This window comes from Sarcophilus harrisii, chromosome 3, assembly GCF_902635505.1.
Source record: "Sarcophilus harrisii chromosome 3, mSarHar1.11, whole genome shotgun sequence".
NCBI lineage: Eukaryota > Metazoa > Chordata > Mammalia > Dasyuromorphia > Dasyuridae > Sarcophilus > Sarcophilus harrisii.
The window spans coordinates 519039356-519055350 of record NC_045428.1 but is presented as its reverse complement, the minus strand read 5'-3'; the positions used below and the strand labels follow the sequence as shown (position 1 = coordinate 519055350).

The window sequence follows — 15995 nt, the reverse complement described above, 5'->3', positions numbered from 1 at the left end:
CATAATGATCTGAACTAGGGTTGTGGTTGAAATGTACTGTGGTAAAGAGCTCTGGATTGGAGACCAGAGAACCTGGATTTGAATTCCAGCTCTGCCACTTACTCCTCATAAGACCATCGAAATTTCCTCATTTATAAAGGGGGTTGAAGTAGGTGACCACCCTTCTAGATTTAACTCTATGACTTCATTATATCATGCAAATAGTAAGGACGGAGTGTATATAAAATGTGGAGATAAATATTACGACTGATAGAACATGTAGGTTAAGGGAAAAGGAAGAATAAATACTCCAAAATTTGAGGGTGCTTATCAGGATTGCTTTCCATAACCCTGAGCAAAATGTCAATCTTTTTGCCTCAGTTTCTTCATCTGTGAAATAAATGGGATAAATTAAATGACATCTGCTAATTTAATTTCTTCTCTAACATTTGATATTTCCCTTGTCTCTAACCTCATCATTTTGATTTTCCCAGGTTAAGTAACATAGTTTACTTTGTCTGTGACTATTTCAAAGACATTTTATCCTTCCTCATGGAAAATTATGTGCTTTCTGTCAATTACTTAGGTAGGGGCGCTCTTCAGTTGATCGCCAGCAGCTGAATGAGCTTTCTCAAGGCTCATCCTCAGGTAGCCTGTCAGGAAGTCCTTTTTTTTTCAAATTACAAAGTTACTCAATGTTTCATCAAAAACTCTCAAATGAAGATGAGATGCTCTATGCAATTCATTGAATCGGACTCATAGACTTGGAAAGCCCTTAAAAACTATGTAACCCAAATGCAATTTACCAGATGAAGAAATTGAAGCCCAAGTAGGTTAAATAAGTTAAATCACTTTCCTAAAGTCACACATTTAATAACTCAATTCCAACCAATTTCATTTTAAAAATATCTAATGCCTATTTAAAACTCTTTCTCAAAATCTCTTCCCCAAGCTTTCTGTGACTAAATCTAAGAGGTTTTATTTCACATACACACACACACACACACACACACATCTCTTCTTTCCTCAACTCCAACTTCTTTTTTCCATTCAGACTCCTGGCACCTCATAACTGTGCTATTCATATATTCCATTTCTGACTAGCTTGATCATCATTGTCCTCAAAGAGATAGGTGTGCCAGATCATCTTACTTGTCCTCTACGGAAAAAGCAGTATGTGGGCCAAAAAGCAATAAGAACTGAACTTGGAAGAACTGATTGATTTAAGATCATAAAAAAGTACAATAAGGCTATATATTGTCACTTTATTTATTTAACTTTATTTATTTAACAGTGAAAGGCCAGGCTAGATGAGTCAAAACCTGGAATTAAAGTTTCCAGGAGAAATATCAGCAATCTTAAATATGCATATGATATCACTCTGATGGCTGAAGTAAAGAATTAAGAAGCTTCTTGATGAGAGTTAAAAAGGAGACTGTAAAATCTGGCTTAAAGTTTAGCATAAAAAAACTGAGATCTTTACAACTACTCCTATCACTTCCTGGAAATTAGAAGGATAAGAAATAGAAGTTGTGTCAGATTTTATATTCTTGGGCTCAGAAACCACTGAAGAAGGCAATTGTAAACATGAAATTGAAAGGTGCTTGCTCTTCAGAAGGAAAACTATAGCAAATCTGAATATCAGGCTAAAAAGCAGAGACATAATTTTGCCCACAAAGATTTATATAATCAAAGCAGTTTTCTTTTTCCCAGTAGCAATTTATTATGGTAAGATTTGGACTCTAAAGAAAGCTGAAAGTCCACAGAATTAAGTGTGATGTTGGAGAAGACTTTTAAATAGTAAGTATTGACTTAAAGAAATTTACTCAGGCTTTTCACTAGAAGGTCAAATGCTGAAGATGATGCTTAAATAGTTTTACTGCATAATGAGAGAAAAAACTCATTAGAAAAGCCCCTGATTCTGGAAGAGACTGAAGGCAAAGGAAAATAGGATGGCAAAGGATGAGACAGATATATAGTATCGTGAAAAAATTAACATGGACTTGGAAAGACATAAAGAGATAGTAAAGGATAGAAGAGGCTGGCATGTTATGGTCCATGGAGACACAAAGAATCAGACATGACAAAATTACTGAACAACAATTCAGTCCAAATATCTGGGGCAAACAATGCAAATTGACAATGAACTGAAACCACAACTGAAAAGGATGAAATGATAACACTAAGTTACCTTTGGGGAATTGTCCAGTGCTCTTAATGATACCATGCTGCTCCTCAAAATCATGACTCAACATTTTAAAAGATCAGTATTCTTATGATAAATAACCTAAGGCAAAGAATAACAGAATATCATAAATGGTAAGAAGAGATATCCAAAAATGTTAACTCTTGATCATTGGACTTAAATAATTCAACCCAATAAAAAGTTACCTATTTAATTGTACTCCATTCTTAGTAAAGAGTTAACCACCATGACTCAACAAATGATTCAATTATTTCTTGAAGTAATAAGATCATAGCATTAAGGCATCATAGAATTAAATCTAGAAGGAATATATGAATATTAAATTATCTAAAGATCTGAAGTGGAAGATAATTTTAAAAGACAATACATAGGCAGCTAGATGACACAGTGGATAGAGAACAAACCCTAAAGTCATGAGGACCTGAGTTCAAATCTGGTCTCAGACACTTATCACTTCCTAGCTGTGTGACCCTGGGCAAGTCACTTACCAATTGCTGCAGAAAAAAAAAGCATTACAGAGGCACATTTATTTTAATATTAAATAAAATATTTTAAATTTGTTTATTTTTAAAAGGCAACAGAGAGGTAAATGCTAGATGTAAGCAAGCTATAACATATTTCAAATGCAAAAGATATATATTGCCTTGGCTTTGTGTATAATACAAATTTGGTGTATTCAAAAAAGCCCAAGAAGTCCAAATGAACTGATGAAAAAAATTAAGTAAACAGAACCAAAAAACATACACATAGTGACTAAAACAATGTAAATGGAAAGAACAACAATTAAATAATTTGAATAATATAAAATCAAAATAACCAAACATGGCTCCAAAGATCAAATGTGAGGAAGTCACTTCCTATTTTGCAGAGATGGGAGATTGTGGATTTAGAACCTTATGAATAATGAAAGATTTTTCAAGGTGGTCCACTTTGCTGAATTATTTTTTTACCCTTTCTTCTAAGGGATAATTCTATACATTGGGAAGTATAGGTAATATGAAACCAAAAATTATCAATGAAAATGTATCTTAAATATAGAGGAAGGAGTAGTGATTGGAATCAGAGAACTGAGTTTTAAATACTACCTTTGCCACTTAACTATATGTGACTTGAGAAAATCACCACCTCCATAGGCCTCGATTTCCTTGTCTGTAAAATGAAATGTGTGGAGTAAATGGTCTTTGTGGTTCTTCCAGCTTAAGATCATGGACTCCATGTACATGTACAAATAAAAAAAAAGGATGGCTCTCTAGGACAGGGAATGGAGAGGAATATATTAGCAGATCATTACATTATATTTGAAAAGTGTAGCTTTTGGAGGAGACTGAGGTGTACAATCCTTTATACACAAAGAATATGCTGTTTCCTGAAAAATTCCTTAATGAACATGAGGTAAACACTTTTTCTCATTTATATTAATCATTATAATAAACTAGTAGAGTCATTATCATGAAACTGAATTAGTCCGTTGGTATGCTGGGATTTACCACAAATGCAAAAGAAATTTTATAGCATTAAGCATTTTACCACAGAACTGCCCTATAAGGACATTGCCCTTTTTTGTAAGGAAGCCTTCAAAATACCTGGTTCTCAATGATGTATGCCAAATGCAGACAAGTCAAATAGTTTCTCAGCACATGCATGCCAAGTACTGCCCTTCTTTCCTGGTTATCCTGCCTTAGTTCCCCTAAGGGAACTTTATGAGCCATTCCTGGTAGTCCTGAGTTCAGGCAGCATAGCCAAGAGGAGCTTTTGTATTAGCTCTTTTACCAGTGGTTCCTGATTTCTCTGCAACATTGGCCCTAAAACCTTTCATGTCAAGGGGGATAATTTAACAAGAAAACTGGAACTTGACCTCCTATAAGGGAAGAAGAGTACTTTTCTATTCTGTATCAGGCAAATGGACATCTGAGACTAATTATTCTAAAGCCCCTTCAAGACATAAACCCAAGGAAATATCAGAATTTCACTATAAAATATAAGTAAGTAATCATATGAGTATTTCATTACTAAATATGTGTGAATCATCTAAATGCTAAAGGCTGATACTTTCTAAGCTGAAAACAGCTGTTTGGTTCTGTCAAATAGGGCATCCAATTTGACTGCAATACTGAGGAAAGCATTTTTAGATTATCCAATAATATGTGGCTAACTAATGCTATCTATCAAGCCTATTTCCAACTCTTTGGCATTTCTATAACCTACTAGCGGTACAGCTAAAATGAGCAGACAGAATTTTGAAGGTCAAGTTGTCCTTGAGCCTTATCCAGACTTCTACACCAGAACCTTTTTTTCTCCCCTTTAATACTCTTATCCGAGAAAGTTCATTGTCATCATTTTAAATCCTATCTTCCTAGATCCTCCTTCTATAGTTCTTTGTGATGTTTTACCCTATCTGGATAGTAATTGTATCATAGATCTGTTAGTCTCCATATATATCTTATTCTCCAAGAATCTTGGGTTTGTAGAATTGAGAGCCAACAGAAATTTTAAAATTTATCTAATTCAACCTCCTCATCTTTATCAGCCCCAAAGAAGTTAAACAATGCTTCCAAAGTCACACAGTGATCAGTAAAGCCAAAATCTGAACACAGGTGTTCTGACTTCAAATTCAATACGCTTTTAAATATATTTATATTGCCTGCCAAAGTGTGACAGTAGGAGAAAAAGCTTCATAAATTAGGTCAAAACTATGGGTTGAATGAATGATAAGATCTAATGTGCCATCTCTCATCAGGATTATTTTCATTTTGATAGGAATTAATGCTTAAGCCAAAGGATAAATCTTAATTCTTATAATTTCAAGAGGCAATGAGAGACATTTGGAGCTGCAAAGGGGTGTTTTCTCAATTCCCTAAGGCCTACCATCTAAGTAAAGATTGGGTCAACTTAGACTTGCCATGTAAATGTGTGTGTGTGGACCCTCTTCCACAGATGTCTACATACCCTTAAACTCACCAATTAGCAATCACACTTGTGTAATTACAGCAATATGAAGAACCATGGGAACCATGGGTATATATTCAAATAAGCCTGGACCTTGACTATCTATGAGGAAATATGTAGAGGGCTGGAACTCTGGAGAAGTATACTTGAAACAAGGATACTTACAACAAGGTGTTAACTCAGTGGAATTGATGAGATGATGGTTCTCTAGTTCACATATATATTTAGTACTTAGTATGTGATGTAATGGTTCTCTAGTTCACATATATTGAGTATGCTGTAATGATGTAACTGTAATAGGATATTTAAGGGCTGAGAGGACTGGAATGAGACATTCCATTTTTGACCTCCCTCCTGGTGGTTCTCCTGCCTCCTGCACTCCTCCACTAAGATTAAGGTTAGTATTGAGGTCCTTCAGAAAGCTGGTCCAAACATTACAGAAATGCATTAAGAAAATCTGATAAATCTCAATTTGAAAATACAGTTTTTTAAATAGCCACATGAAATGATGCCTGATGGCCTTATCTGTGATTTAAACCTTAGAGTTGACATTTACTATCTGTTAAACTTCTGCATATCATCCCTAGCTGCCCATAATCAGCCAATTGATGATATTTCTGTTATTTTATCTCTAATTCCTGATTACTAAGAGGTCCTGGTGAGCAAAATTCATAGATCAAGAGAAGTATAAGCATGCTGAGTCAGCTAAGGGTGATTGTTCAGGAAGGGAAGACTCTATTTAGCATGCATAGAAGTAATGGCATCTATTCAAATGCCTCCAGTGATTTAGTGATATGTAAGAGGGCCATGATCTTGAAATTCTTGTCTTGGAAGAAGAAGCTATAAAAGAAAACCAGTTTCAAGCTACTTTATTACATAACCCATGCACAGACACTTTATATAGTCCCCACTCCAGTTTCTTTATGATATAGATGAAAAGATAGATTTTTTTTCTTTTTGTCAAACCACAAATTAATTCACTTGTTCTTCTTTCAGACACCAATATTCTATGATGCATCTCCCAGGTGCAAGAACTGGAAAGGCTATATGCTTGACTTTTCATTTTAAAAGAAATTCTTAAACACTCAAATTTCTTTTGGGCTTAGTTTAATATCTATACCTTCTGGGTCTGCACTCATTTGTGCTCATTGCCAAAGAAGAGGAAAGACTAAATAATACAGCTTGTAATTTACTTTGAGGTTTACCAAAGCTTCCTCCTCAATAGCCTTATAGGTGTGGCTTGCATGAATATTTTTGTTCTATTTTATAGAATGATAAATAGTCATAATAGAGGTGAAACGACTGATCCACAACTATAAAAATTAATCTATAAACAAACATTTATTAGATATCTGTTATGTGCCAAGCACTATGTGAAACACTGAGGATACAGAGACTAAAGAAAGGCAGCACTTTTCCTCAAGCAGCTTGCATTCTTTAGCAGGAGAGGAAGGTTTAATGGTATTTGAAAATAAGTAAATTATGAACTTATGAAAAGAGAGAGATGTAAAAGAGAGGAAGAGAAAAATGGAGAGAGAAAGATAGAATGAGAGAAGGAAAAGGACAGGAGGAGAAAGAGAATAGTCAGTAATGCTACATTAGATAACATACTATATATGTAGATATTATAAAATGATGAGTGGAGCTAACACAATAAGTTATCAGGAAAAGCACTGGGAAAAAGATGATCCTAGAGCTAAACGCTAAGGGACACTAGTGATGGAGATGAGGAAAAAGCATTCTAGATGTGGAGAACAGCATTTACAGAATGTAAGAGATTAAATGTCATGCATTTTTGAGTCAGTCATTTTCAGTTGTGTCTGACTGTGACCTCATTTGAAGTTTTCTTGGCAAAGATACTGAAGGATTTTCCATTTCTTTCTTCATCATGTTTACAGATAAGGAAACTGAGGAAAACAGGCTTAAGTATTTAGCCCAATTATTACACAGCTAATATATGTCTGAGGCTGGAAGATGAATCTTCCTGACTGTAGGACCAACACTTTATCCATTGTGCCATGGACAGATAGAGTATAACCAACCTGTGAAGGGCTTTACATGCCAAATTAAGACATTTTTATTTGATTTTACAGGCAATCAGAAGTTACTGGCACTTTTTGAGCTGAGAAAATGACAAGTACATACTTTTTTTTTAGTAATATCTATTTGAACTTTTTTTTTAGAGAATTGTTGGAAAAGAAGAAAGTCTAGATGCAAAGAGACCAAGATTATGAAGGCTTTGAGTAGGGTGGCCATAGGGAGAGATGGAAGAGATGTTGTAGATGGGCAAATGAATAGATATATTAGAATGTGGGGAATCAGAGATGACTTTAAGATTGTAAATCTGAGTGATTAGTACTCTTATTAATAGAAATAATGAAATTAAGAGGGCTGGACTTAGGGGGAAAATGTTCTGTTCCAGATGTGTTGAATTAAATATGCATACAGGAAATTCAAGTCAATATGAGCAGTTTATATTTGAAGATGAAGGACTGGGGTTCCAATAAACAGTTGAATGTTGGATATTTAAACTTAGAAAGTGGAGAGAAAGAGAAGGGAACAAAATTTTTTTAAACTCCCTACTATGTGCCAAGTGCAGTGCTGAGCTTTTACACTCATTGAATCCTCAAAACAATGCTGGGAGGTAGCACCTTTTTTATTTTTATTTAACAGGTGAGGAAAATAAGGTCAGCAGTGGTTAAGGGATTTGCCCAGAGTTACAAAAATCAATAAGTGTTTAGGCTGAATTTAATATACTTCTAACTGACTCCAAGATAAGCAGATAACTGCACTAAGCAGTTATCTAAGAGTCATAAACATAAAGAGGATGCCATTTTTGTTGATAAGATCAGCAAAACAAGTGGGGAGGATATGAAAAAGTAAAGCCAGTGAGAATTAGATTGCTTTTTCTAGAAATTAATTGTTTGGTTGATACGGAGATAGAATAAAGATATGTTCATAGATTTTATTTAAGCATGTGTTTATTTGAACATTGTAAATATCTTATATTTATATTTATTTTTTATTTTTATTTAAGTATACATAGATAAATGTGTCTGTATATGTATATATTCATTTATGTATTTTTCTTCCACATAATTCAGAGAAAATGTGAGGGGGAAATAGAGTCTCATTTTCCAAGTGCCTAAAGTATTCCCCCAAAATAAAATTAGCATGACCTCTCTCAGAAATTTTGGGGAAAATTTTACCATGGAATGGTAATGGCTAAAAAGAGTGACCTGAAAGAATTAGCATAGTTTGTACATGCCAAGCTTCCCATAATCTGGAGTTCATTCTTTGTTCTTGAAGAATACCAATGACATCAGGAAGGTAATATATTGACTTGTACATCATCATCCATGAGATAAATCTGAGTCACCAGCCTCCAAAAAAGCAGACAAGAACTGTATGAAGATCTACATTGTGTTACACAGATTTCAGAAAGAATGACACATCGACATTCTCCTTGACCTTGCCTCTTATTGGTATCATAGGGAAACTTGTTATTAAGACTATTTGTATTAAGACTCTGAAAGGGAATTGGTTTACTACACAATAATGTGGGTATCAAAATAAAGAGAAACTCTTCTTCCTTGCCTCCATTTCTTCTGCCCTTTAATTGGTTTCGGTCTCAAACTAGAGTTGTCAAGTGTGAGTTCCTAATGTCACATTTCATCTTCTACTGGACTATGTACCTAGAAATGTGGCTAGATTCCAGAGAGCACTTGATTTAAAATCCCTGAACTGCCTTCTTTCATTACTTTCTGAAAGCTTGAGAAGATTTTCTCTCTTTGATCACAAGGTAAATTCTCTGATAAATTTTCAGGAAAGATGAAGGATAATTAGGAAATCAGTTTAGTACTGATCTCTATCAGACTTACCACAATTGCTCCAAATAAATGAGCTAAAAGGGAAATACTCCTAAATAAGAGACAATATGTGTGTATGCATATATACATATATATATATATATCTTTATACACACACACATACATATATATGTTTCTATTCTGCTTGCAATATGTCTTGCAGTAGTGTTGTTCACTTGTTTCACTCATGTCCTTCTCTTTGAGAACCCATTTCAGTTTTCTTGGCAAAAATATTGGAGTCATTTGACAGCCCTTCTCTAGCTCATTTTGCAGATAAGGACTGAGACAAACAGGGTTAAGTGACCTACCTCTTCTCAGCAATATAGTGATCCAAGACAATTCCAAAAGATCTGTGATGGAAAATGCTATCTACATCCAGAGAAAGAACTATGGAAACTAACTACAGATCAAAGCATACTCTTTTGTCTTTGTTACTTCTTTTTGCTTTTTTAATCTTTATCATGATTTTTTCCTTTTTTTTCTGATTCTTCTTTCATGATATGACTAATACAGAAATATATTTAACATGATTGTACATGTATAACATATATTAGATTGCTTGCTGTCTTGGGAGGGAAGGAGAAAAGGAAGGGAGAAAAATTTGGAATTCAAAATCTTACAAAAATGAATGTTGAAAACTATCTTTACATGTAACTGGGAAAAAAATTAAATACTATCAAGTAGAAGAAAAAGCAAAATTGCCCACTTGGCAAAGGCAGGTCTTGAACATAGATTGACTCATTTTGGTTCGATTATACTTTCCCATATACCTCTAATATTTATCTCCAACAGATACTTATTAGAGAACTTCCTTCTCTTTCAGTAGCACAGTACTGAATATACAATAACTGTTGAACACATCCTTGCTAACTGATTGAGTTACTATAAAATGAAATACTTTTTTTGAAAGAAGGATTTAAAAAACAAATTTTGCTTAAGCATCTCTGAAGAAATTAAACAATTAATCTATTATGCCATTTAAACTTAAGATAATCTTGTTGGTGAGGATAAGACTTCTTATCTGTGATGTGCCTGCTAGAAAGCAGGGAATAGAATGAGTTAAGAAATCAACATGTATTTATTAGTCAGATTTTTTTTCAGTATCCTTTTAGGCACTAGGAACCCTTAACCCTTATAAAAAGAACTTATTCTATAGCTTTACTGAGAGGCACAAATAAAATGGTTTAATGAGGAAAGAACCCTGAATTCTTTCCATCTTTGTTCCTACCATTATAACCTCAACTAGAAATTCTGATGCCCAAGAGAATGAGAATGGAGAGGAGAATCTGGCTCAGTCTGGCATAAGTGAATCCTCTAAGGTTTTAGATCTGCTCCATTAGCACAGTAGAAATGTCAGGTGAGAGTTAATAGTCCTAACAAATAATGAAGAACAAAATGAATAGAACCAAGAGAACATTGTTTATAGTAAAAAAAAATATATATATTGTTTTAAGAACAACTTTGAGTGAATAAGTTATTTTGACTATTATAAATACCCAAATTAACTACAAAGACATGAAAGAAGATGCCATCTGCATCCAGGGAAAGAACTGATAAGTAGAAGTATATACAGAATGTTTTTACATATATAATGTACATATATGTGTGTGAGACACACATATTTGTACATAATGGTAGCCATCTCTGGAGGAAGAGAAGAAAAAAAAAAGGGTTACAAAGGTTATAGGATACCTTCAATGCATATTTTAAAGAAGTAGCAAATTGTATCTAGTGGATTTGCAGTTTCATGTGCAATCATCTATTTTCTATTTTCCTGTTATAAAAAATGCTTGTATTTCCTAAGTGGAGAATAAAATTAATTAAATTTTTAAAAATAATAACAAAAACAAGTAATCCCAAGGGGAAAAAAGAGACTTCAAGGACTATATTGCATAGCATGAAATCAGTGCAGGACATTGCACTGATAAGTTGACAACAAATAAAAGACTACCTTAGAAGCATACCTTCCCACATGTTGCTACACTGGAAAAAATCAGTGACCTAACCCTACTTAGGACTTTCTCTATTGTCACACAGCTTGTGTGCATTTAAGCCTTCCATTGAGCCTCTCTAGAAAACTAATTCTTGTGTGAAAATAAAGATGCTTCTTCCCCCAATCCTCCTCTCTGACTCTAAAATATGCTGAAAAAACAAGATATTTATGAACAAGTATTTTAATCAACCCATTGGACTATGAGCTCCTTGACAGCAGTGACTTATGTGTTTTCCCTCTTTGTGTTTTTAGAATTTAGCACAGTATCTGGCACTTAGTAGGTACTTAATAAATGCTTATTGACTGTCTGATACCTTAAAAGAGGAACATCATCACACAAATGCATTACTCAGCTGTTTCTTCCAAGGTAACATGCTTTTATAAGTAGTTTAAAAAAGCAAAGACTAAAGTATATGGAGGTAGGAATGTTAATGTTCATTTGTTTCTAAGCCTTCATAGACTTCCTTTTCACTAGTTGGAGATCTGCCATACTTTAGATGAAGAAATAATTCACCTTTCAATGTGCTCAACTTCTCCACTCATACTATTATTTGTCATCTGTTTGGCTTCCTTTCTAGCCCATGCTCTAATCAACCCATCCTCCCCAGGAAGCACCGACTCTTTAGATGTGCTTGGCATGGAGTCAATTCACTTAAACCTGTACTTTAATTAAAAAATAGATAAAAATGGAGTGAAAGTAAAAACAGTGGCCTTATCTAGTCATTTTGCCATCTTCTCTTCTGTTTCAGAACAGCAATGTTTTTATCCATCTTCAGTCACACTACTGAGCTCTCACTGATACATTAAATCACATTACATAAGAAAGCATCATTTTGTTCCTGGTCTTCTTCTCTTTCATCACACATGATAATGAATCTCACATCTTTTAGATTTTGTATGGGCTGATTCCTGGGGCAAATTGTATTCTATCCTCCCATCCACTTCTTAAAATCCTTTTTTCCCTTCAAAACTCTGGTAAAGTATGCAAAAGGCTTTCCTGATTTCTCCAGCTATGAATGATTTCTTCCAAAAAAAAAAGTTTTTGTATTTATGTTTTTTTAATAGAATTTGTACATACTTAGAATTTTTCTCCTTGAATAGAATATAAGGTCCCTAAGGGTTGGAAGTGATTTCTTTTTTTGGGGGGGAGGGGAGTTTTCTAACCCCAGCATCTAGTATAGTGCTTAGCAAGCTTAGTAGGAACTTAAAAATTCTTGATTAATTTGAGTGATAGATCTTTCATTATAATATTTCTTACATCTGCTTTGCTTATTTGCACTCACAGCTGACCATAGTGCCATTTAGTACAGGTAAGTGGGTAGTGCTCTTTGCAAGGCTGTCTTTTATTACTTTCACATCTCTCTTCAGTAAAACATCATAACAGTTATGTGACAAATGAAACTAATAAAAGTGTCAATCAAGTGACAAAAGTTATTGAATGCCCATCGAGTGTAGATCACCATGCTGGGTGTTGTGGGGAGTGACAATAAGAATGTGAGAGTTTAGGGTCTGGCCCTAAGGAATCACAATCTAGCAGAGATGACAAAAGAAACTAAGTCTCTGTTTTTAATACAAACAAAGCTTGAATTCTTGAATAAATTTATTTTATCCATCATTGGAGTCAATGTCTACATTAGACTTATTAGTTCCTGTTCAGTATATGAAAATAGCCTTTAAGTTTCTCTTCTTCATGTGTCAGTTCTCCAAAAGGTCTGTGATTTCGTCCATGCAAATAGTCCCTCCACTGACCCAGACTACAATCACTTCATGACTTAGTAGACACCTTCATGAATTGCTGGAAGAAAAAGCATTCCTCATCTTTATACCATTCTCCCAGTCTTATCTCCTATTAGAGAGTAATTTTTAGAAACCATTTTTGTAAATTTAGAAAAAACCTTTTAGAAAAATTAAAAAAATAAATTAGAAAAAGTTAGAAAATTCAGTTTCTAAGAAGAATCTATTGATTAGTTATAAATTTGTGGCATGTCAAATCTGGGCATATTTCAGAGGTCAAATCAAATGTGATCTATACCACAACCACCCAAAGCATGACCATCCAGCTCCTTGAAGATATCAAGTCATGGATAATCCAACCACACCCCCTTGGACCATTCCAGCTCATTCCAGTTTTGATGCTACTAATCATAAAGTAGTTTTCCCTTCTATCAAACCAATCTTGTATTTCAGCATCTTCCATATGTTTATTTAATGTGTTATTCTTCAAGTCACTATTTCCAGTATATTGGAAAGGAACTGATAAACCCATTCAGAATATGGTGGTAATAGTAGAGATCAAAAGATCATGAAATTTAAAGCTAAAAGGAGAAACACTGAAACATTATCTAGATGAATTTCCTCATTTTACATATGAAGAAACTGATACCCAGAAAGATAAGTTAACTTAACCAATGTCAAATATATAGCAAACAGAAGGTTAAGCTACTAAACTCTTGTTTTCCAGGGGTCTCTCTTTTTATCAATAAAGAGAGGCATTTATGAGGGATAGTATATTGATGAATAAAAGGTGTGAATTTTTAATAGTGAAATTTCAGGTATTAGAGTTTGAGTCTAGTGGGGCAGATATTTCCAATCCTTGAATCACAAGAAATGTATCTATTTTTTAATGTCTTAGAGAGTATAGTCAGTTGAAAATCTAAGCTGAGAGATATGATGAACATAGTCAAGAAAAATAAGCCATTTGGTGGAGGAAAAATTATGAAAAAAAAAATATTAAAATTATTTCCTGAGAAAAAAGTAAAGAGCAAGCATAAGATGGGGGCCATAGAAAGCTTACTACAAGATCAAATTAAGCATAATCATCCCAAAAACTTTAAAAAACAAAATTGAGAGAGAATGAATAGACGAAAATGGGAAAGATCAATAAAGATTTCTATAGCAAATCTTTTTTCCTCCATTATTAATAGTTTGGATTATAGCATCATAGATTCCTATAGCTGGAAATAGAGATGGTACTAAAGTCACCAAAGCTGTGGAGAGTAGTGGAATTAGACCAAGTATATACAAAGGAGGCAGAAGGGTGTGGAAGTCTCACAGTAAGGGGAACATTTAGGGTTTGATGCTCAAGAAATCCAAAAGAGGAGATGAGAGGCAAATAATGAGAAAAATCACAGCCTGAATTACTATGAAAAAAGCAATCAAGAATCTGTCTGTAACTACTGACCTATATTATCTTCTTCCTTTTCTCTACACATCTTTATGAGAATAATTTACACACATATCAAGGGCTATGAAGAGCAAATACAGGTTTTCTAAAATGATACTCAATATTATGTCAAATTTTTACAGCACAGAAATGAATGAAAGATGTAGAGAATAAGGAGTCCTATGATGTTTGCTACTTGTTGTCTATTTTTAAACATTGATTCAGCATAGAAAATGAATCTTAAAGTTTCTTCTCCAGTAAAATATTTCCCATAGAGCAAAATGTTGAAATTAAGAGTGCTGGATCTGGAACCAGGTTCAAATTATCTCAGACACGTAGTAGCTATATGATTTTGAGTAAGTCACTTGGTCTTAATTTACCTCAATTTATTCACTTATAAAATAATATTAATAGTCCCTATCTCCCAGAGTTGATGTGAGGATCAAATGAGATAAAGCATGTGATATCCTGCAAAACTTAAATATAACTATAATAATTATTCTATTCTTATTTTTTTCAGTGTAGTTCAGTTGTATGTGATCCTGGATCAAATCACTATCTTACTATTGTTTCATTTATTAGTGAGATAATATCATTATCTTTCTATTTAAAATTTAATGTTCTACATACTATTGCTCAGGGTAATAATAATAGAAATCATGATTACATTCTCAGCACCCACCATTATCCCTTAGGCCTGTTGTCTCTTCCAGCTTTGGCCCTTTTTTCTCCATCCATGAGATAATCCCCCTTCCCCCTAAAAAATGGGCATGATGTAATGTATAGAGTACCTGGCTTGAATTTAAGAAAACCTTGATTCAGTAACTTACTATTTGATCCTAGGCAAATTAATCTCTCTGAGCCTCAGTCACCCTATCTGTAAAATAAGAGTTCAACTCAATGGTCTCTAAAGTCTCTTCCAGTTCTAAATCTATGGTCTTCTAATCCTGTAGATTTGGTTTGGAGATAGGGAGGCAGAAAAAATATGCAACTTATTAGACAAGTAAATAAAGCTTACTGCCTACCACTAAACAAACACATGAGCAGGTTGTGAATAAAGAGATCAAGTTCTAGAAAGCCTAAATAATGTTGTGCTAGTGATAATAACCTGGATGTTAGAAGGAAAAAGAAAGCAGTTCACACATAAGCATCTCCTCCCACGAAAACCCATCTCAGTCTATCCAGAGTATAAGTAACATTGTTATGTTATGGAAAACAGCAGATGGATGAAAAGAAAACAAAAGTACTTTTGTAAAAATTCCAACTAAAACAAATCTTTCCATGTTGCACCAGCTTTATTTACTTTATTTTGACAACTGTTTCAGTGTTGAATCTCTAGCTACTGAATAGGTTCTGTGACCTCATTGGTAAGGGTACTCACTTTATTACTGTAAATGGAAACTTCTCTACATTTTAAACATAGCCTTCAATGGTGGACCTATTGAAAGTCAGCATACCACATTGTAAGATCTTGCCCTTGTTCTTTGCATAAAGTATCACCCACACTCCTAAAATCTCAGAATCATAAGCATGAATCTGAAAGGAACTGTAAAAAGTCATTGAGTTAGACCACCTCATTCCACAGATGAGGAGATTGACACTCCTGGAGGGTAAGCGACTTGCCCAGAGTCACACAGCTAATGAGTGCCTCAGCCTGGACTTTAATTCAGATCCTCCTGAAACAAATTCCTAATTCTAGAAGAGGTAGGTGATAGAAAGGATAGAGTGCTAAACTTGGAGACATGAAGATTTATTTTCCTGAATTCGAATCTGGCCCCAAACGTTTACTAACTGTGTGACTCTGGGCAAATCACTGAATCCCATTTGCCTCAGTTTCTT

General features: G+C 34.1%; 1 long non-coding RNA gene across 3 annotated transcripts in view; it reads right to left on the bottom strand.

The window, feature by feature from the left end:
• Positions 1 to 2108: 2108 nt before the first annotated feature.
• Positions 2109 to 15995, bottom strand: part of LOC116422758 — a 44014-nt gene continuing 30127 nt past the window's right edge. The window contains exon 3 of one of the 3 annotated variants that reach the window (XR_004233273.1): positions 2109 to 2266. This is a non-coding gene — a long non-coding RNA (uncharacterized LOC116422758). Of the gene's footprint in view, positions 2267 to 8202; positions 8515 to 12631; positions 12789 to 15995 lie in introns of those variants that run through there. The other 2 variants (XR_004233274.1, XR_004233275.1) reach the window with 2 other exon arrangements.